The sequence below is a fragment of the Saccopteryx leptura genome, chromosome 9 (genome assembly GCF_036850995.1).
Source record: "Saccopteryx leptura isolate mSacLep1 chromosome 9, mSacLep1_pri_phased_curated, whole genome shotgun sequence".
NCBI lineage: Eukaryota > Metazoa > Chordata > Mammalia > Chiroptera > Emballonuridae > Saccopteryx > Saccopteryx leptura.
This window is the reverse complement of record NC_089511.1, coordinates 15,715,301-15,738,740: the sequence shown is the minus strand read 5'-3', so window position 1 is coordinate 15,738,740 and position 23,440 is coordinate 15,715,301. Positions and strand designations below refer to the sequence as shown.

General features: G+C 48.2%; 1 protein-coding gene across 2 annotated transcripts in view; it reads left to right on the top strand.

Moving 5' to 3' along the window:
• CDH11 (cadherin 11) overlaps positions 1-23,440 on the top strand; it is a 158,201-nt gene that overhangs the window by 79,813 nt on the left and 54,948 nt on the right. The window lies entirely within an intron of this gene.

The following is a 23,440-nucleotide window of genomic DNA, read 5'->3' as shown; positions in this document are numbered from 1 at the left end:
CTAGTTGTGTGACCTGGGTCAGGTCCATCGCTCCGAGCTTCAACTTCTTCATCCATAAAGCGGGGAGGATATGGCACCAACCCACAGGGCCCTGTGCAGATTCGCGAAACAGGGCACGCGGCGTGCTCAGCACGGTTAGGCGGCGAGGAACAGACGTGCAGTAACTGTGAGGCGCGTGGTCATCGGCCGCTGTGTGTGAGTCAGCTTGTGTCCCCTCCACGGAGCGCCACGCCCGGCTGGCGAGGACAGGGTCGGGGCTGACCGGGGAGGGTCGGGGCTGACCAGGGAGGGTCGGGGCTGACCGTGGAGGGTCGGGGCTGACCGGGGAGGGTCGGGGCTGACCGGGGTGGGTCGGGGCTGACCGTGGAGGGTCGGGGCTGACCGGGGAGGGTCGGGGCTGACCGGGGTGGGTCGGGGCTGACCGTGGAGGGTCGGGGCTGACCGTGGAGGGTCGGGGCTGACCGGGGTGGGTCGGGGCTGACCGTGGAGGGTCGGGGCTGACCGTGGAGGGTCGGGGCTGACCGGGGAGGGTCGGGGCTGACCGGGGTGGGTCGGGGCTGACCGTGGAGGGTCGGGGCTGACCGGGGTGGGTCGGGGCTAACTGTGGAGGGTCGGGGCTGACCGGGGAGGGTCGGGGCTGACCGGGGTGGGTCGGGGCTGACCGGGGAGGGTCGGGGCTGACCAGGGAGGGTCGGGGCTGACCAGGGAGCTGCCCGCTCCCAGACAGAAACGGTGTTCCCCCTCAAGGAAGTTCCTCCCCTTTCTCGGGGCGGGACTCCCCGCCTTCCAGTGGGCAGCCTTCCTCGTCAGGACGATCTCCGTGAACAGTGAGAGTCCCACTCACTCCTTCATGCTCCACCCACAGAGCGAGGACGATGACAGCCCTCACCTTTGCCGGCCAGAGCGAACACTTGGAGCTGACGTGCCCGAAGCCCTTTGTAAATGACAGAGCGCTGTAAAGTGTGAATTACTGCGACTGCCCTCCTCCCGGCGTGGCATAAACAATGCTGAAAATTAGGGATGCGTGCGGCTGGGATTCCAAAAGCATTGATGCCTTTTGGCATGTATAGCTATACACTATCAGAGGATGGGTTTGACAACACTGTCTTCAATCTGGTTTAAATATCATACTTGTAACCCCCCCCGCTGAGAGCGACTTTCTAACAGGGACAGCTTAGCCGATGCCAGGAGGCAGTGGGGCATAATGGTTAGCTCTGGCAGCTCTGTGGTCCCACGGCAGGATGGCGTGGGGGGTGGCGTTGCCCTGACACATCAGAGGTCTTCTGAGCCTCGTTTTTCTCAATTGTAAAAGAAAGATGGTAAGACCTACCTCGCTGAGTGGTTGTGAAGGGTCAATAAGATAACCATCACAACGGCCTGGGCCTGTCACCCGGTACAGGGGGCCTGGGAACCTCTCGCGTTGCCACTCCCCCTCTGTCACCTCAGGCCACTCCTGGAAACCCTGATTAGGCTCAGAGCCCTCACCGTCAGCCGGGCTCCCGGGAGCCTCCACATGGTCACTGCCACCACAGTCAGCAGTCCACCGCCCAGCACTCCGCTCGCTCTGCTGACCGGCTGGCCTCCAAGGTCAGTTCCGGCACGGCCAGGTCTCTGCGGCCTCTGCCCCCGCCCCTTGGTAGCTCTCCGTGTGGGAGGTGGGCAGGGGGTAGAATGGACTGCAAGGTGACCTCCCAGAAGTCCTGCCACGCTCCTCACACGGGGGGGGGGGGGCCCTGTCTGCACCCCAGCAGCCCGATGTTCGCGGCCAGCTCCACTGGGACAGTCCAGATACAGCCGTGTCCACACTGCCTTGATGACAAACAAGGAAAATTTAAAATTGAACCGAACCCTATTACATTCTAAAGGCCAAGATTTAATGCCGATCATAATAGCAGATAGGATTTGTGGAGCACTTACTACGTGCCACAAAGACGTGTCCAGTGCTTCACAAGAAAGATCTCATTTAACCTGCACAACCACCAAAGGAGAGGAGAGATGTTCTCCTATTGCTCTCGTCTTTTCCAGATGAGGCTACATGGCAGGGAAGAGCGGAGGCTGGGCTTTGAACCCGGTACCCATGGCCACTGCACAAATCCCCCAGCTCGCAGGGTGCAAATGGCCTGGGGTGCCTGACCTGTGGTGGCGCAGTGGATAAAGCGTCGACCTGGAAATGCTGAGGTCGCCGGTTCGAAACCCTGGGCTTGCCTGGTCAAGGCACATATGGAAGTTGATGCTTCCAGCTCCTCCCCCCTGTCTCTCTCTCCTCTCTCTCTCTCCCTCTCTCTCTCTTCTCTAAAATGAATAAATAAAATAAAAATTAAAAAAAAATAAAAGGGCTGTGCCCATCTTCCCCAGGAGCAGCCTTTAAAAAAAAAAAAAAACAAAAAAAAAACAAATGGCCTGGGGAGGGAGACTAGGAAGAACTGGCCAATCACAGCGGGCTCTTCTCCAGCCTGGCTCAGCCTGCACTCTGACCTTCCCCGTGTGTCCGTGTCCTGGGTTTGCCTTAGTGACGAAGTACCACACACTGCGTGGGTTAAAGCAGCAGTCCCCAACCCCCGGGCCGCGGACTGGTACCGGGTCCGTGGGCCATTTGGTACCGGTCCACAGAGAAAGAATAAATAACTTACATTATTTCCATTTTATTTATATTTAAGTCTGAACGATGTTTTATTTTTTAAAAATGACCAGATTCCCTCTGTTACATCCGTCTAAGACTCACTCTTGACGCTTGTCTCGGTCACGTGATACATTTATCCCTCCCACTCTAAAGGCCGGTCCATGAAAACATTTTCTGACATTAAACCGGTCCGTGGCCCAAAAAAGGTTGGGGACCACTGGTGTAAAGGACAGGGATGTCTTGTCTCACAGTTCCGGAAGCCAGAGTGCACCAGGTATCAGCAGAGCGGGTCTCCTCTCCTTCCTGCAGGGGGCTCTGCGCCTCGCCCCGTCCTCGTGTCCGGTAGCCTCAGTCTGCCTCGGCTGAGAGATGGGTGCCTCCTGTGTCCCTCCTTATGACAACAGCCATACCGGCTTCAAGTCCACTCTCATGACTCATGGTTGTCTTTAAAGACCCTATTACCAAAAATAAAGTCACCATCCCAGGTACCAGGTGGGGGGTAAGACTTCAACATTTTTGAGGGAACACATAATGAAACCCCTAACACCATCCGAGCTCATTCCTACATTCCGTTAGACAGGAACGTGTCCGGCTTAAGTCCTTTTCCTCACGCATTTTTTTTTTTCCTAACAAGTACTCCTCGAACGCTTCCCATGTGCTCTGTACGGTGCTCCCCACCAGAGAGGCGACGGTGAAGAAAAGTCACGCTCCCCCTCGTCACGGAGCATTGGTGGTGCCCTCTGGGAGAGCTGCAGTCAGCAGACCCTCACCGGGCCGCCGCGGAGCCTGACACCAGTCATCCCAGCCGCTCATCTGAGGGAGAAGTGACAGGGAGCCTTATTACTCTGGGCGAATCCAAAGAGAGGATAACTGGAAACAAGTATTATGGATGAACTTTATTTGCTTGTGCACATTTCCAATTCATCCGCTGCTTTGCAAAGTGGCCTGTGATTTCTTAAAGCCTAGATGTGTTTTCTTTTCCCTCCCTGGTTTTCTGGAGGAGGCTCTCAGCACGGGTCTCCCAGACCAAGCCCTGCAAGTAGCGTTGATTTAACCAGGCTGCACCCCTTATTAGATGGAAGAGCTATGAGCCCACGTTCTGTTTAATTAAGCTTCACTTAATGGGCAGACTTTTTTATTTATTTTTTTAAACGGGTTTACTGTCACCTCATCAGTTATTTAAGACACTTCATTTCACAGCAGGGGGGAAGAGGAACGGAATTTTTTTTTTTTTTTTCTTATTTGCTTTAACTCGATTGATTGGGCTGCGGAAAAAGCCTGGCTTGTCTGGAGGATGTCTAATTGCCGCTGTGATCCTGTGCTTATTCTCCATTTAGTCCCCAGGTTCTTCTTGAAACGCTCATCACGGGGAGGTCTCACCTCTTGATGAATGATTTTGTGAAACCTTGCTATTCCTCCGCTTAGCTAGGCATGGCTGCGCGTAAGCCTGATGCCGCTCTGGCTGAATGGGAAGATAACGAATGCCCTTAATTTTGCAAAGAGGCCTGTGATTTGGTTCCCACAGTACAGATCAGGGGAAATCAGAAGAAATTAATTTTCCTTCTTTGCATAGGCAACCCCCTCTGTTGTATTATGAGCCTCATTTCTTTACCTTTTGATGCCAGAGAGTTAGAGAACTCTTGGCACCTGTACTTGGGCTCACGTCTTATAACTGGGGTCAAACTTAGGTTATGCTCTTTTTTTTTCTGATGTCAGGAGTTGGGGAACTGAAGTTCCCTGAATTCTGGTTGCATCTGTTTGCCTCTCAAGACCGGAAGAAGTATCACTCGTGTTCAAGGCAGGCAACGTGAGAGCTTTGCCCCTTCTTCCCCGGCCCCTGGCCCCTTCCCCTGACCCTTGGAGGTGGGACACGGGTGGTGGCTTTCATTTTGTTTTTCCCCGCAGCAGTCACACACTGGCGACCTACGTCTCAGTTGCAGGCCCGCCGCTGCTTCTAAGTTACTATTATTGAAACTGTAACTCATTCCTTGTGTGTGCTGTTGACCATCTGCCCACATTTCCCGCCACGCCCACTTCCTGGCTCCTGAGCAGGTCTGAGTCTTCACAGTCCCCAATCCCCATGGGTACCTGAACGTGGGATCCGATGTCGCATCTTAGATGTTTGCTCCTGTTGTTCCACCCGTCCGGGGGAGGGGGCTGTCCCCACCCTGGAACCTCTGATTCATTCACTGCTTCAAGATTGAATTCAGGTTCACCACGGAAGCCTTCCCCGCGCCATCCTTGCTGCGCTGCTTCACGTGAGTCCCCTCTGTGCTCTCTCAGCTCCCTGATGCTGCGTCAAAGCCCCTTCCACATTATAGCTACCAGTTTCTGGGCTGCCTCGCGGCCTGCCACCAACACCATTAGCCTCTCAGTGACTTGAGGACCGTGACAACATCTTCTTGTTAGTTCCTCTGCTTAACTCAGTCCCCAGTTCTCAGCTCATGCTGAGGGCATGTTTGGGGACTTCTTTTTATTAATGTTTTTGTGCAGGTATGTGAGCAAACACTCGTGAGTGCTGCATTCTGGAAATAGATAAATAAATAAATAAATAAATAACCTTGCAAGGTGCCTACTAATCTGGCATGGCACATGCTTCTCATATAAATAATCCTGACTCCCAGACTTTAGTGTTGGCTGTTTCCTGAGAACCCGTGTCAACTTAGAGGATGAAAGAGAACATTATTCCTAATGCCTCCGTCAATTAGCACTAGAGACAATCCTTTCATCTTTAGGCCTGTTACATTGTAGGTCACCTGTCAGTAGTCCAGGGCCTTTCCTGTCTCCTCCGGGGGATATCAAAGATCCTCCCCGAGTTTTCTCTGAACTTCATTCCATTGATGTTGCAAGTTCTCAAACTGTCAACATTTTCCCAAATGCGATCTCTCCTGCCCGATGATGTTGCTTCCGTGGGGACGGGGGGAAAACATTCTTAGTTCAGAGAGAAGATTTTTGGAGACAAAATGATGCTGGGATTTAGGATGAGATTACCTTGAAGCTTGACGTTTAAGTCCAGTTCTTTCTTTTGACAGATGAGTCCCTCCTTTGGCAGACAAAATGCAGGGCTTCCAGTTAAAACCGAATGTCAGATAAACTGTACGAAATTGTTTTAGTAGAAGTGTGTCACCCAAAATTGGGACATAGTTATACTAAAAATAATTCTTTATCTGAAACTCAGATTTATTTCCTGTAGTTTTATTTGCTAAATCTAGTGCCTCCGCTTCCTGCTGAAGTTAGTGATTTGCCCATTATGATCCCAGGGGCGTGAGAGCGTTTAAGACATGCCTGCTTTCTGAGCCGCCAGCGCCTGTCCCTTCCTAAATCCTATGCTGAGGAGTGGACATTTTTCTACTTTAGCATAAAGTGCTTTCTGTAAGGGTGTGATGCTTATTTACAGACATCTGTACTCTCTAAGCCAGGGGTCTCAAACTCAACTCAGCATGTGGGCCGCAGAGCAAGATCACAGCCGTTCGGCGGGCCGCACTAGGTCTACAAAAGGCAACTGTTACGCAACACTTTTCTCACTGCAGTTGAAAACAAAAAAAAATCAGTACAACAAGCACAATCCTACCTGCAGTTTACTCAGTGTCACAAAACGACCAGAAACTGTAGTTCGCATCACAACTGCTGTTAACTAAGCTAATATCTAGCTAGGATGCTAGAGAAATGAAAAATACAAGTAGGCCCCTAGGCTTACTTAATTTTATCCAAAATATTTTGAACTTCGTGGATTAGTCTGCGGGCTGCACAAAATTGTTCGGCGGGCCGCGAGTTTGAGACCCCTGCTCTAAGCAAAGCAAGAGTTGGTTTAACACGGGACACAACTAGAGAGAAATGAGCCAGGTTAAGACAGTTTGATCAAAGGTAACTGCAACATAATTTTGTCACTGCAGGATCCCACAGGCTGATTGCGAATGCCAGGGGAGTTTCCACTGAGGCCAGGTCCTCTCTGAAAAAGTGCTGCAGTTTTGCTGGTGGGTAGGACACTGAGAAGGGAACGAAAGGAACTGTCCTGAGGATAACCAAAGCCATAGATGCGAAGGAGGGAAACAACTTCCTGTGCAGCTCTCTGTTTAAACAGTGTATATGGTGCCTGCAGTCTCCCGTATACACTTCCAGTTCTCCAGGCTCACTAAGGAACTGACGTCAAGTGCTTTAGCCAGGTGTAAGTGAAAGAATGATCACTCTCCTGCTATCATCTCAATTTCTCCTCTTTATCCTGTTTTCAAGTGTTGCAAGATGGTTTCGCTGGGGGAAAAAAAACTCACATCTTTGCATTAAAGCTGCTTATTCTTCCTTGCATGTACGAGGATGTATCTGTTCTCATCTGCCTGCTCAAAGTTCAGTCTCAGTGCCAGGTTTGCGATTTGTGATTATTTGAAGGAGACATTGTTGCTTCTTTTAAGTATGTTCAACAAAACATCTCTTTGAGACTGACCCCAGGAAGCTTCTCTGGCTTTCACTTTGGATACCACTGTTTCCCTCTTGAGGTTTGTTAGAGTTGAAACTTCCGTCCCCACCGCATGTCAAGAAACACATACTCTGCTCAAGTTATGGAAGTTTCACTTCTCAAGCAGGATTCCATGTGAAAAGGTGCCCCCTTTTTTGTGTAGAAACATAGTTACCAGGCATATCCTATGTAACATTTAAACCTTTCTTTCTCAGCAGGAGGATACTGTTGGTTACCCGAGGAAGGGGGGGGGGGGCGCTCTGTGGAAGGGGATGTACAAGCTAGTGAAATGCTGAGAGAAGAAAAATATTTGACTCATATAGTGGCTAAGGGCTCAGCTCACTCTGCGCAGGGCAAAGGGTGAAGCAGGATTCTGCAGCAACTTGCAGAGACTGAGCCAATGGGCCTGCTGGGCTGCCTCAGCTGCAGAATGGGGAAGGGAAGGATGGTGAGGCACAGGTGTGTGTGTGGGGGGGGGGGGTAGCTAGGATAACTCTAAGGCAGTAGAGATTATTAAGATTCCAGAGTCCTTGATGTGGGTTGGTACGAAGAGTCTCCATCCAGGGTAAGAGCACAGTCACCCCCAGAGACACCTACAAACAGGCCAGAGGCAGCATCATTGACAGTCTCCTTCGCCCAGCTAGAATTTAGACCATGAACAACAGGGAAAATGAGGCCAGACCCTGGGAAGAAAAACCTGGCGTGGCCCAGTTGGAGTCTCAGAGCTCTAGGCAGTCCAGCCAGGCATCTCCAAGAGCAGCAGTGACAGTGAGGACCAGACTGTGGAGGCACCTGGGAAATCGAGCATAAACTCGGGATGTGGCGAGCATGGCTTCCGAGGAGAGAGGAGGAGGCTACAGTGTCATCCTCTCGGTTTTGACTTTCACAGTGGTACTCATCTTCTTCTAGATCTATGTCCTATCTCATTTCTTCGTGAAGTGATCAGGCCATCCTGAGTATATCCGACCTCTCTTGATTTATCACCGATTTTCAGGAGCTAGCTTGATCTGGAGCTATTAGCTACTTTCTGAGTGTGTATACTTGTCAGATCAACTAGCTTTCAAATTATGAATCCCACCCCCCTACACACATACACCCTCCTTGTGAGTGCGTGGTGGGCTAGATTAGGTTGCTAGAGGTTTTTAAAAAACTTTTTTTTCCAATTAGTTTACATTCAGTTACTCTGTATTAATTTCAGAGGTACAGAAAAGCAGTCAGATAATCACGTACTTTACAGAGTGCCCCCGCCCCGTGCTTCACGCATCCTCCTGGCCCCATACGTGGCTATCACAGTATTAGTGATGATATCTATCCCTCATGCTGCCACCCACACCTCTGTGACCATTTTCTAGCTACCAGTCTAGACTGCTTCATCTCGGTGGCTGGAGTTTAGATCTGAAAAAGTCTAGATGTTGGAAGTGATGGACGATGGAGACGTAGATCTTGGGGATGCAGAGGGTTCACGCATGGGGTAGCCAGTGTCCTGATGGGATTTGGAAGCAGGAAAAGATTCTGAACCAGGAAACGAAGCCATGATTCCATGACCTTGAAGGCAGCCATCCTTGAGATGCAAGAGTGGGCACTTCTGCTATGGCCATCTCGCCAGGAAGTCCTTGATGACAAAGTTCATGACTTACAGTGATGGTTTGTTGTGCTTCCTCTGTCTGTTCCTTGTTTGGTTGGAGCAGCCGTGGTCCCCAAGGGACTTCTCCTTCCTGCATGATGCTGGAGTGTGCTTTCTACTGTACCAGTGGTACCATGGATTGCAAATTTTCCCTTCCACCAAAATCTTTTTGGTTAGAAGTACTTGGTGGGCGGATGCCAGACCCCTGAGAGCAAGGGCAAAACCCACCCCCAGTTGTACACGCTTTGTCTGATTATGTAATTTTGTAACCATAACAAAAAAGCCAGTGCCGCCTCCTTTTCATTTGCTATTGAGCACGGGATTGACTCTTCTTTGCAGTGCAGGTTTTGAAGGGACCGGGGGAGGGGGGGGGAGTGTGAGCAGTGGTGAGGAGCAGCCGTTCTTCCTGTTGAAGAATAATTCCGGGCCTCACCTTCGTGCCCTTGGAGGAAATGTTGGTTTGTGGGACTTGCCTCCACCGCCACGTAACTCCTCCTTTTGTGAGTGACGTACCTAATCGTTCTGACCGTGATGAGCTCACGAGCTCTCACCGAGCTGTCTCGTGCTGGGCGGGCTCCTTTCCTTAGAACGTATTTCTTGTCTCGCTGCTGTCCTATGGCTCCCTGCCCTGCTTGCGTTTTATGACTCATTAGCACCTTTGGAGGCTGAGCCCGGGAAGGATGTAGAGCAAAATGTTGTTCTAATGCGGAAAATGTTCTGAGGGAGAGGTTCGAACATCATGATTCATTCATCAAGGTCCACCTGGAAGATCTGGTCAGCCTAGAGCACACGGGGGTGGGGGCAGGGGGGGGCTCTCCCTCCAAGGAGGCATCAGAAAGGACCTGCTCGGGTTAGAAGTGCGGGATGCAAGACCCTCGGGGGAAATGCCCAGCTTTTCTAAAAACTCCAGGAGCCCATGAGTTCTCCTTGAGGCAAAGAACACATTTCACCAAATCCATAGCATTTAACTACCGCAGAAATCCTAGTCTCCACAAATATTTCTTAAATGGTTGTCAGGTAGACTAAAATCGGGCTGAATTCTGTGCATCCCCGGAAAGAAAAGTGAAAGCCTTCATGGGAGAATTACGGGGAAGTTCCACGTGAAGGGAGGAGAGGCAAGAGCCAGCCGCTGGAGGGGCCACCTCCGGCTTACACCCCATTTCCGGCGCTAACTAAACGTAAGGACCAAACTGAGGGCTCCCCAAGCGAAGTGCCCTGGTTTCCCTATCTGGGCAATGGAGGAGATAAATAAAAGTCCCGAGGAGGCTGGAGGAGTAGAGGTGGTGAGGAATGTGTGTAAGGCACCTCGCACAGGGCCTGCGGCACGTGCAGTAAGTACACAGGTGCACGTCCCGACACACCGGGCTGGGTCGAGCAGGGAGGGGATGAATGGAGAAGGAGAGAGGTTTGCAGAGATGGTCTCCTGGATCTCCCCTGGTCAGGAAAGCCTGCACCGTCTCAGGTGACAAGTACCTGTCAGCTTTGTCCACATTCTTCATGACTGCCCCATTCTTATCCCGTGACCAAGGGTAATTGAAAGCCCCATGGCCTCGGCAGACGGACTTCTTCTGGTCTGCAACCTTATTCAGTCTGAGCCCTATATATTGTCACAGGTTCCTGGTCAGAATCAGCCATCCCTAATTCTCCCCACATTGCCATACCATCCCCCAGACCAGGAGCCGCCCCTGAAGTCAGCTCTCCCCAAGTCAACACGACAGACCCGCTTTGGGTCCCTGGGCCAACGGCAGGATGGATGCCCGTGAACATGAAAGGAAGTCGTCTGCAGCATCAGGCAGACTATACGTCCCTATCAGAGACCAGGAGTGAAATCCTGTCTCCTTTCTGTAATCATAACAAGCCATCTACACGGCTGTACAGCCTATGCTACTGAAGGTTAAAAGCCAGAATTTTAAAAATTACCCAGAGAAATGCAAGCTGCCCCTGCTGTTAGCATTTCCTCATTCCTCTCCTCACCCGGGCAGCCCGCAGGTGCTCTGACAAAGGGCTTCCCAATCCATTCTCTCATTGGACCTCAACTTAACTGGGGAGCCAGGGAGGTCGGGCATCCTTCGTCCTTTTCTTCTTAAGAGTCAACAGACTGGACAGGGGAAGTGAGTTGTCAGTTGTCAGCGGTCCCACAGTCTCCTGAGCTGGGGCCTCCTCCCTAAACCGGGAGATTACGGGCACTGAAGCAGGAATTTACAGCCTGCCCCTGGACTGAGACAGCAAGGCTGTTCGCCGCCAGCATCTCAGAAGTGGTTTCTTTTTCTCCTTTATTTATTTATTTTTTAATGCAGCCAAATTGCCTTTTAAAGGACAATTTCACTGAATCTATTTGCATCCCCAACCATGTTAGCCCCCGATTCCTCCATTTTTTAAGGACCCTCTACTGCTGGCCTTTGGAGAGCCACCCATCTTATCCAGCCCTTCATTCCACAGGTAGGAAAATGGAGGTCTAGATTGTTGGACATTATGCAGCGAGTTTACAGCAGTGCTTTGGATGTCCAATACAGTGTTCTTGGTACACCCTCATTAATTGAATAGATGTTTAAGCTTCAAATGAGCATGTTTTAGAGCCTGAGACCAATGACACCAACCAATAGAACACTTTTTTCGGCGATTAAAATGAACATGGAACACTTGACATAGGACTAGCGCTCTGAGGAAGTAAATTTTCCATTTTGTTTATTTTTAACTTATTTAAAATTAGAAAGCCACACGTGTCTAGCTTGCCACCATATTGGAGAGTGAGGCTCTAGACCAGTGGTTCTCCAGCTTGAAGGTAGAACCCCCCTGGAGAATTTAAAAAATGCTGGTCCTTGGTTTTCACTGATTTTAACGGGTTTAGAGCCCTGGTCGGCAGACCGAGGCTCGTGAGCCACATGCGGCTCTTTGGCTCCTTGAGTGCGGCTCTTCCACAAAATACCACGTGCGGGCGCTACCTCGATAAGGAATGTACCTACCTGTATAGTTTAAGTTTAAAACATTTGGCTCTCAAAAGAAATTTCAATCGCTGTACTGTTGATATTCGACTCTGTGGATTACTGAGTTTGCCAACCACTAGTTTAAAGTCTGGACAATGGGATTTCTAAGGCTCCCCAGTTAATTCTAATGTGCAGTCAAGTTCTACAGACGGCGGCCAAAGGGACAGAGGTCATGTCAGCTGTACCTGTCACTACTCGCTGGCAAGGACTTCAGTGAGGAGTTAGCTGTGTTTCCAAATCTTAGGGAACTTCCTTCATCCTAGGAAAGAGGAAGTCCCCTTATTAAATTATTTCAAAAGACAGCGTGATCCAAAGGTATGCAACGGGTCATTTCTACCTGTAGGAGGGAGAACAGAAAGGGTCTCTTTATGGTAATGAATCTGGTCACGAATTCTAAATAAGGTATTTTTTTCTCCCAGAAATACATTTGTTGCAATAGATGTTTCTGCCAGGCAAGGCAAAACTCAAGTCTGTAACAAACTCACGTCTGTAATTCACAATAGGATTAACCTGAGATTATGGAAAATCTAATTAAGTGAACCGTATTATCTAAAACCCAGAAAAAGACACTTAGCATTGCCTTCGAAAGTCCTGCGGGTCGGAGAGGGTTCGGCACGCGGGTCCAGGAACGCTCCGCGCGTGGGCCAGGCCCTCGACCGCTGTCCTGTATCCCCTTCCTTTTCTTTTCTGCTCTGACTCATTAAAACATCCCATTCCTACTGATAGATGACGTGCACACCTTTAAAAAGAAAGACTTGGGCTTCAAAGATTGGGTTATTTGAAGCCACCAGGAGATCATTGCGCAGCTGTTGTGGGTGTGTTCTTTTAGGTGTGCAGGGGTGGGGTGGGCAGGACGCTCTGTGGTCGACGAGAAAGGCAAACAGAAAAGGTCATCGAAAAATGGGGCAGGGTTTTGTTTCCTCGGCAGGACAAGGTGGTTTGGGGAGATACATCAGAGAGAGACCTCCGGGACAGCCCACCCACACGCTCTGGTAGAAATCAAGCTTCCAGTAATTGAAAGCAGTTTGACGGCACGCAGGCCTCCTCCCCGTCCAGGGGCTGATTGGGCTGGAGGCGCGCATGCGGCCGCGCTGCGCTGCGTGGGGTCACCGGCTGAACTTCTCAGAATTCTAAAGGTGCTCGGAAGCGGTGATTTGAGGCACTCTCTGCCCTCGCTTCAGTAATTATTAAAAAAAAAACCCACCAAGCTCTTGTCAGTTATTAATGCCACATTGGGATAATACCTCCTCTTATTGTTTATACTTAAAAAAAAAAAAACCCAGACTTTGTGGAAAATGGTTCTCTGCAGGATGTCAGACTCCAGCGAGACTGTGCAGATTAATTATTTTCTCTCTCTCTCAGTCTCCCCACTGACAATCTTTAAAGAGAGCTCCCAGGTCCTTATTTATGAATGTCTTTTCCCTGGTAGAACCTGCAAGGGCTGTTTCCATAGAAATAGTCTGAAAGGGAGAGTCCTCCCTTGAAAGCCAGGGAGTTTTTTCTGGGTTTATTTTTGGGAGGGGCGGGGGGCAGATGCTATATAAAGTATCAAATGCTTTGCCCTCCCCTCCTGTTTTGCTGTATCAGAATCAGACGAGTTTACGTTTCATCCATGCCATCTTTTATTTTGTGCAAGTTATTTCTCATCTCTGTATCTCAGTTTTCCCATTAGTCTAACTGAAGAGGGACTAACAGCGGCAGGTCTCTGGGTTTTCATGCAATGCTGAGATCCGAGCATTGAATAATGCAACCAAATGCCCAGACTTGAAACAGACACGGGTACCACAGATGATACCTGCTCTTGGCAGAACTGCATGCTGCTCTGAACTTCCCACCCGAGTGTCAGACAGTCTACTGGCTTCACAAGCTTAACATGTTTAAACCCGCGGGCATGCTCTCTCTCCCTAAACCAGCCCCTTCTCCTTGGGAGGCCCAGAGAGGCACCTCTGTCCTCTCAGCCTCCCTGGCTGCAGCCTCATCCTCTGTCCCTCTCCGTCTGTCCAGTTCCTCTGTCCCTCTGCCTCTGCGTGGTTCCTACCATCACCCCTGTCTCTCCACCGGGGCTCCTCATTCTAGTTCAGAAGCCTGTAACCTCTCCCCTGAACTGCTGCAGCAACTCCACAAACCTCCCATCGCTGTCCACCCTCCTCTCCAAGATGCTCTAGCATCCTCTCATTCTGGGCTGGCCGACATGGTAGCCACTGGCCACATGCAGCTTCTGTGCTCCTGAAACATGACTGGTCCAAACCATGAGTTTAAAATGCACACCAGCGTTTGAAGACTTATTGAGACAAAGTATCTCAATAGTTGTACACTGATTACATATTGAAATGATACAATGAGGGTACCGTAGGTTAAATATAAAGTGTTATTGTTCTGTTTTTAATGTAACATTTAAAAAATTTAAAATCATACATTGTATTTCTATTGGGCAACACTGGTCTACTTTATCTCATCTCCCTCAAAGGTTTATACTGTTGCATTTAGCAATTCCTGTTACAGTATTACTTTGGGTCCCTCTTAATGGACAACCCCCCAGAGTCCTTGGGACGGCCTGCACCTTATTGCACGTTGTATGTTGTATTGCATGTTGTATGTATATTTTATGTTGTATATCAGTGTATCTAGGGCTTATAGTACATATTTTTGCATCTCTGTTGAAGGAGAAAAACTCCTAATTTACCCCCTTGATCACCTACTGTGTGTAAGGTCATGTCAAGGACTATACTAAGTTTTCTCCTTGTATCATTGTTTATTTTAGCCCTCCTTCTTTAAGACCACTCCTAATGTTTTTCACATTGTCAACGTGGCAGCCTAGAGACTCAGGGAGGCAGAGTCGTACACCTCCTGAGCTCTAACTCTCTCAGTCCTTCTGACTCCTGAGTCCATGCCCTTAACCACTTTGTCAGAATTGCCATTTCTCGTGACAGTTTCTCCCTTATACCTCTGACAGCTCAGACTCCATCAGCCGTCCAACCAGAGTCCTTAACGTATCGCCACTGTCCATTAAAGGAAGTCCTGATCCCTGATGCTGGGATTCAAGACCTGTCGTGTGAGCGGGCTCTGCCTTGCCTACACGTATAGGACACTACTGCCATTCCATCTGATGGAAGTGGGGCCTCCTAGAGTTGTGTGCAGAGCAGTCCTGTCCGCTGGGACCCAGACCTTCTAATGAGGTGGAGGCCTGCCACCCTGTCTCAGCACAGCACAGCCTCACAGGCTCCTGCAGACGTGGCAGACCCTTAGTAAGCTATTTCCAGCCTCCTCTTTTATAGAAGGGGAAACTTAGTCCCAGAGGAAGAAGTATTTTTCTAAGGTTATACAGCTGTTCAGCAGCAGAAACTCTGCAAGTTCATAAGGGTCTGGACTTCTGGTATAAAGGCCTCTCTATTGCCCCCAGTCTTCATTGGAAATTCAGAGAAGAAAAAGGCACTTTCTACATCCCAACAAATATCTCCACAGCTACAGTCCTTCACGCTTGACCAAAAGTACCACCTAACCTTTCCCTCCTGATCACTGTAGTTTACTAGTTTGCTGTTTGATGATAAAAGGAAACACCTAGGTTAGCTCAGCACAGGAGGCTTACTGCCACTTGATGCACAGGGCATTGCCAATGACATGGACGTTCAGAGACGGAGATTAGTGGGGGAGGGCCCCATGGGATGGCAGCTGGAGGGCAGTCTTCAATTGCCAAGGTCTTCAGAGAGCAGGCCATGTTTATTGGCTCAGGGACAGAGGCCATGGTGAGATTCAAATAATTTCACAACCAGTTTTCTGCCCTAATGATCGCTTTAAGTATAAAAAAAACCGATATACCCAAAGGTAGTTTGTTATTTCATTCATTTAATACTTGAATAAGAACAATAAAAGAGGTACACAAAACTAGATTACACTATAAGAGTTTTAAAATATTAAAGAAAATTATTAAATAATATTTGACAAAAAACAATAAAACTAATATTTAAGATATTCCCACATTGCTGCTGCTTCTTTTTCTTTTTTCTTTTCTTTCTTTTTTTTTTTTTTTATTGAGAGGAGGGGAGGGGAGGCAGAGAAACAGACTCCCGCATATGCACCAACCAGGATCCACCCAGCAAGCCCGCTAGGGGGGCAATGCTCTGCTCATCTGGGGCCATTGCTTTGATGCTCAGCAGCTGAGCCATTTTTTAGTGCCTGAGGCAGAGGCCACACAGAGCCATCCTCAGTGCCTGGGGCCAATTCACTGGAACCAATGCAGCCATGGTTGCAGAAGGGGAAGAGAGAGAAGGTGGAGGGAGAGGGACGAAGAAGCAGATGGTCGCTTCTCCTATGTGCCTTGACTGGGAATCAAACCCAGGACATCCACACACTGGGCTGATGCTCTGACACTGAGCCAACTGGCCGGAACCTCATATTGATTCGTCCTCAGTTGCAATTTTTTTCACTTATGGATGGAATGAGCACGCTGTTGCACATATGAATGTTAAAGAAGAGTAAGGAATGTAAATTTGTGATTTCCACATTGGGCGGCTGCTCAGGCACCTACCTTAGAGAGAACCCTGTTAACAAGTGACATTTTAACAGCCAGTTCGCTGAACTCAACAAAAAATTAGGTATCGGTCCTACCGAACCGGTGCGAACCTCCTGAATCCCACCACTGGACAGAGGCCATGTTTGTTTCTCTTTGGATTCTAACTGCCTTGCTCATAACTTTGCTTTCACTGAAAAGCCCTGGCTATAGGATGTAACTTTGTGGCTACTCCACTCCCCCAGGGGCCTCATAACCTTCCCTCATTACCTGGCAGGTGCTTCCTCTTTTCTTTCCCTCAAGTTCTCAAGTGAACCTGGCTCCCCCAGCTCATCATTTTGAGCCATGTTACACAGGCTGAAACAATCGGTGTGGTTATCGCTGGACTAGATGCTGGCGATCATGGATAGAGTATTTCACTTAGAAAAGGCTGGAGGAAGCAAGGGCTGCAAAACTGGAGCGAGAGGGTGCAAATTCACCTGCAGAGAGATGGTCCCGGCTTCCCCTGTGGTCCTGCATAGAGTCCTGTTTGCACCAACTGGGGCCCACCGTCCTTCATCTGCTTAAACAGCTGTCACCATTGCTTGAGTTATTCTACAGATCAGAGAGATTCTGGGAGGCCATGAACCCCCAAGACCCAACCCAGGGCTGGCACTGTGGAAAGTCATTGCTGAATGAAGAGACAGGCAAATAAAGAATGCTTTATGGTTATTTACTGCTCTGAGACAAAGGGAGACTTAGATCCAGGCTTCGATACCACGAACGGCGGTTCATTACGTGGAGCATCTGTTTATCATTGCCATTTTTCGCCCCGATCTTTCCTCAGGTATTTTAGCTCATTCAAAAGAAAACCTGAACATAAGAATCTCTCCCTTTCCACACATTCATGGAGCATTTATTCATAGTCTGAAATGGCACTGCAGACAGCGTTACTTCCTGCGTGTGTAGATATGTTATTTATCTTAATTATTGACATTTTAAAATATTACCGGGAGAAAAACCCTACCTTCAGGATTGTGTAAAGCATACCTAATAAGTTCTTCATTGCACACATTGTATTTAACCATCTCATCATTTGAAGATGACTTAATTAGCTGAAGAGGTAAATAAATAGTCACTGAATGATGCTAAATGTTTGGGGTCTGTAGACTGAAGTGGGATTTCTATGATACTTTGTGGCCACAAGAACCTGAGAATGATACTCAGATCTTAACAAAGAGGCTATTCAGTACTGAACACAGTTTGGGAACTGAGCTGATGCTTGGAGATGGATCATGCCGTCTCTTTGTACTGAAGATGAGGACCGTGGACTCCCCGAGTCTGGGAGCCAGGTAAAGCCAAAGCGTAGGTTTTACAGCTTCATAAACTAGGATTTGAGTTGCCGCCTTTGCAGTGATTCAGTGTGTGCCCATGGGTGCTTTACTTAACCACTGTGAGCCTCAGTTTCCTCCCAGATAAAATCTGGGCGATGTTTACATCAAGTTGTGAAAATACAACACAGTGGTGTGTACCAAGCCCTTAGTATCCTGCCCAACACTAGAAAAATCAAGCATCTGGTCAAGAATAATCCTTACTATCATTAACCAATCAGATGTAGCCTGTAAGTGATAGAGCCAGGATTTGGACCCCAGGTCTGCCCAACACCAGGCAGTGAGTGAACTCCGCATTTCTAATGTTGATCTGGTGTGGTTCCTTTTCTCCAGAAGCAAGAAATCAGACTCACATTGAAGCAGTTTTAACATTTCCACCCACTCTTAGAGAATGCCGTGGCCATTGATAAGGGACCGTCTATGCTGCAGTCCTTTAACACCTGAATTTGCAAGGCGGCGAGGCAGCACAGACAGGGCCCCTTTTGCTGTTTCTGCGGTGTATCAGGCACCTGAACCAAAACGACTGTTACCCTGCACTCCTGCTTTGTTCTGAGTGTAGAAGTCGGAGAATCAGAAATGTGACTCAGGAGGTCTCTTAATACCTCCTCTCCCATTCTCTGTGATTTCCACAGACATGGCATAATTCCTGTGATTTGATTTGAAACTAGAGACCAGCAGCTCAAGGGCTGAGTGATGAGATCCGAATGGGGAATAAACTATGCTTGAATTAATTTGCATAATGGAATCCGATTGGTTACAAAGCTGTGTTTGTTGAAGTGGAGACAGGAGCCCCTGAGCTCCCCCGACAAGGGGACACACTGCACTGGCAGGATGGAGTTTTGCGTTCTGGTGTGGGCCCCGATGGTATTCTCAATGTAATGATAACGTGTCTTAAAACTGTAAATTAGCTCACTGGAAATGAAAAGAACAGGTCAGCCTGCCTGATCCTTCCAGCTCTGCGGGGAGGAGAGGGCTGGAAAAGCGAAGCTGCTTGCTTTCTGCTAAGCGCTTTCGTCTCTTTCTCTACCCAATAACAATCTCCAGCAGGAGTCCAAATATACTTAAACACCCATATATGTCATTTTCTTTTACGGAGACAAAAGCAGGCACAGCAAGGAAGTTTTATGCTCAAGGCACAGTAGCTTATGACGGGCTATCTGCTCTCAAGATGGAAGGGTGAGCCTTCCACTTAGAGCTGGTGGTTTTGCAAATTCATTTTCCTGTCATGTTATTACTCCTGTGACTTTCCACAGCATTTATTTTTCCTTCCAAGCAATATGCCCCAATCATAAAATAAAGTTCTCCTATATGTTTTCATGGAACCCAGTGCTTAGGCATCCTGGATACTGTTAGAAAGTGCTTTAATGGAAGGAGTGTTGTTCAAGGACTGCCTTGGGTGCCCTTATTAAAACCAGTTAGAGCACTGACATATTTCCCTAATTACTACCAACGTCAGGGTCCTCTCAGGAGGGTGATCTCCTGTTCATTCTCAGGCATGATTCCTGTACACTCTCTACCATTGAATGCATCAATCAGATCTCTAGATTTTAGGAGTATTTCTAAAAGTAATAATAATAATAATAATATATCTCCCTGAACACAACATTTTTAAGCCATGTATTCAGAAATTCTGAAACAGGCTTAAAAATAAATAGCAAATTAACTTGTATTGTTTAAGGACCTGGCTGTACGGTGTTGTGATGAAGTGATGAAGGCACCGTCTAGCCCTCTTCGCTTTGGTCACTGCTATACAATACTTCCATCTTCCTACTTCTGGTTTGCTTTTAATATTTTGATCACAGCATTATTCCCGTCTGCTCGCCCCTCCCACATTCCCGGTGCCACCCAAACTTAAATGATTTTCGTCATAAGACTATAGGATGTGTGTTGGGACGTGTGTCTATATTTGATAGGCAGCCTTCCCTTAGGTGTAGCTGCAATAGGATCGTAAGGGATACGAATGCCGGTCTTGAAGCCAAGCATCCAGGGCACATATCCCAGCTCCGTCCTGTGCTGCTGGCTCTGTAACCGTGGGCAAGTTTCTTAATCTCACTCCGCGTCACACTGCTCCCCTGTAAAACGGAATAACGATACTACCACTTTGCAGGGGTATTGTGAAAATCCAATGACTCGACTCATTGAAAGCACTTAGAAGAAAGTTAGGTAGATAATAATGAACAGATGCTTGTGATTATTATTATTTTCATCATAGTCATATTATTAATAGACATCCAGTCTTAATATTAGTCTACTTTAGACCAGTGGTCCCCAACCTTTTTTGGGCCATGGACCGGTTTAATGTCAGAAAATATTTTCATGGACCAGCCTTTAGGGCGGGACGGATAACTGTATCACGTGACTGAGACAAGCGTCAAGAGTGAATCTTAGATGATATAACAGAGGGAATCTGGTCATTTTTTAAAAATAAAACATTGTTCAGACTTAAATAGTATAAATAAAACAGAAATAATGTAAGTTATTTATTCTTTCTCTGCGGACCGGTACCAAATGGCCCACGGACCGGTACCGGTCCACGGCCCAGGGGTTGGGGACCACTGCTCTAGGTGGCTTCTAGGTTACTGTTTTTATCACTATCACAGTGTCCCTAGCCTTTCCCTGTGAATTTCATATACAAACAAGGCAAGAGTTGGTATTGATCTCTTGTTAAGAAAACAGACTCCAGAGCCAGGTGTCATGGGTTCAGATTTTAGCTCTGCTATTTACCTGAAGCATAACCCTGTACAAGTTGTTTAATTTATCTGGGCCTCAGTTTCCTCATTCTTTAAAATAAGAACACTCCAAGTTCCTATTCATAAGTGTGTTGTAGAAATTAGTAGATGAGTTACTACTTGTAGTTTTTAGAACAGTGCCTATAAAAAGCTTTTGCTGAGTGAATTTTCATTCTGAAATTGAATACATTTAAAAAGTCAAATCCTAAAAAATTAATCTTATATATACCTGAGATTCATCACTAAAATAACTATGTATCACATAGTCACATGCACTTATAAATAATGGATCCAATGAATTACTTTTTTTTAAGTGGGAGGAGGGGAGATAGAGAGACAGACTCCTGCATGCACCCTGACTGGAATCCACCCAGCAACCCCTGTCTGGGGCCAAGGCTTGAATCAACTGAGCTATTCTCAGTGCCTAGGGCCAACACTCAAAACAATTGAGCCACTGGGTGCGGGAGAAGTAGAGAGAGAGAAGAGGGAGAGAGGAAGAGAAGCAGGTGATAATTTTTCTTGTGTGCCTTAACTGGGGATCGAACTCAGGACATCTATATGCTGAGCCGATGCTCCATCCACTGAGCCAACCGGGCAGGGCCCAATGAATTACTTTTAAAAGCAGGTTGATTTTGCTGGTATTTCCAACAGAAGAAAGTATACAATTTCATCTTTACTAAAAAGGGTTTAGTATTTATTGGTCATGTGGAAGCTTTTAAATTCATTAGTATCAAGCCAGGATTTTTTTTTCAAAGGAAAAAAAAAAAGTTATCATCTAGTAACAACACTTTTAGTGTCAGAAATAATTGTGCTTTATAGCAAAATGGCAGCCAGAGAAAAAGGTGCCGAAATATCAACTTTAATTAAAGCCTTTCTTTCAGACGCACTTCACAGTTTATATGCGAGAATAATTTATCGCCATGTGAATGAACGCTTAATCCTCGGCACGGTGTAAACGAGCGGGGATTTTGTTGCACCGTATGTTCCTTCCTCTCTATTTCTTTTTGAGATTCTACGGTGGCAATGTCAATGTTGAACCTGAAGCATGTGGTTCAAACCAGACTTCCTCCTTTTATGAATGGCCAGCTTCAAAGAGCTCACTCACTAGACATACAAGCATGAGCAGAGATATCATCCCAACCACTAAGATGCATTCAGTCTGGGAAAGAGACAGTGTGTGCGTCGGAAGAAATGCCCCACCATCTCTCACCAGAGCTCCAGCCATGACTATGAAACTGGAAGCCACTTAGAGACAATGCCACTCAATGGCTTTATTTGAGAGAAAATGAGGCAGAGCCACCTCAAAGGGGACTGATGAGGTCTTGTGACAAGCTAGTGGCAGATTGGCGACCCTATCTCCAGCCTCCAGACATAACTGCAGGGACCTTCCTGTGGCTTCCCGTTGCCTCATGTTAGGATCTAACCCCCTCCTGGTTCCCTCTCTGTGCTCTTTTAATGCAGTCAGTTGGGCTTGCATAGAATAGCGTTTGATATATTATTAAATGCCCGAGTCTGCAGGTGAAACTGTGAAATGATGACCTTGCCTTTTCAATCTTCCTCTTCCGCTGCCCTGTACACATCCCGAAGTGTCTGTCTACAGCAAACATATCCCTATATCTTGACAAGGGACAAACATCACACATCATTGAGTGGTGCTGGGGGCAGTGATGGACACTGGATACTAACACTGGAGACCTCTGGGTCTCCTCGGCTGCCATGTTGCCCATATGAGAAAGGAAGCAGTGAGGCCTGGGTTGGTGAAGTTCAAGGACATCAGAAGGAAAGGGGTTCTGCACCAACAAGTTAAAATTCCATTAATCCCCTTATTTTCTAGACTACGATGGCCAGACGGCTCCATGGAACTCTTATTCCTCAACTCCTCTCTTGGACAAAGCACCTCACCACCCTCTTCTGGGCATCTTCACCTGCAAGTTAGGAGCAACTCCTTCTGAGTGACTCATGCAGTCTAGGAAGAGCCCAGTTCACGCTCTGTGCCCGGCCCTATACATGTGCAGAAATCCTTGTCATGCTGCTGTTTAGAGGAAACATGGAGGCCCAGCCTGTGGGACTGACCTGCCTGTGGTTCTCCAGACTCTTAAGATACAGAGACAGTGTCCCAATCCTGTTTATCTGATTTCCAAATCTAGGTATAGTCCACTATGCCAAGATCCACACTTCCTCCTCCCTGTTCCCCTCTGCCCCCCACCACATCATCTAAACCACATAGGGAAGAAGGAGATGATAGTATCTATTTGTACAGTACTCAGAAATCTCACCAACCTCATTTAAAGCTGCCACTGTTGAAATGACACGTCACCCTCCATAACAGTGTGTCACCCCCGTGCCCAACAGTTTTCCAAGAGTCCCTTACATTGATGGTGGGGCTGGTTAGTGGGGATTGTCTGGTTTCGGGAACTAGGACTCCAAGCGGAGTCACCACCGGGGGAGAGGATGGTTGTCCAGGAGGAAGTGTGGGGTGCTCGGAGGGGAAGCAAGGACCGGAAGTTCCGTAGGGGAGAATTAAGTCTCCGGCACCAGGAAGACTAAGCTCAGCGAGGAAGCCCAGGAGCCTGAGGCAGACGCTGAGGACTAGAGAGGAGGGAGGACCGGCGTGTTAGGGAGAGGACTGGAGTGACCCCCGAGAGTCTGGACACGGTGTCAGCGGCGCCTCTTCCTGCTGATGCTGTTCCTGTCTGCGTGCCAGGAACAAGGTGTTTGGACTGCTTGGCAGGGCCTGCTCTTTTATTTTGCTTCTCCTGGTTGGAAGGAGCTTGTAAAGTATCCTTTGACACATTGCTCGGTTCAGGTGGGATCTTCAGCTTCTCGGGTGGCCCTTTGACCAACAAGAACAAATCTTGCCCACTGCATTGACATTCTAGCCGTCAGTGACCCCCCAGTGAGAAGCTGACCCCGGATTTCACTGACAGAAGTGTAAGTGACCCGCCCGTCAGTGATGTTTCAGGGTCTGCCTGACCTGCCTTCTCTAGCTGGGTCTAGAGTTGCCTGGGTCTACAGTTGCCTTCTTCCTTAAATACTCCAGTGGTGCTGGACGTCTTGGGACCTGCTGGGCTCGTGACCAGCTCTGGGCTTCGGGACGTGTTGCTTCCTATGCATGGACATCGCATCCGCTTCCTCCTTATCACAGTGACTCTCATT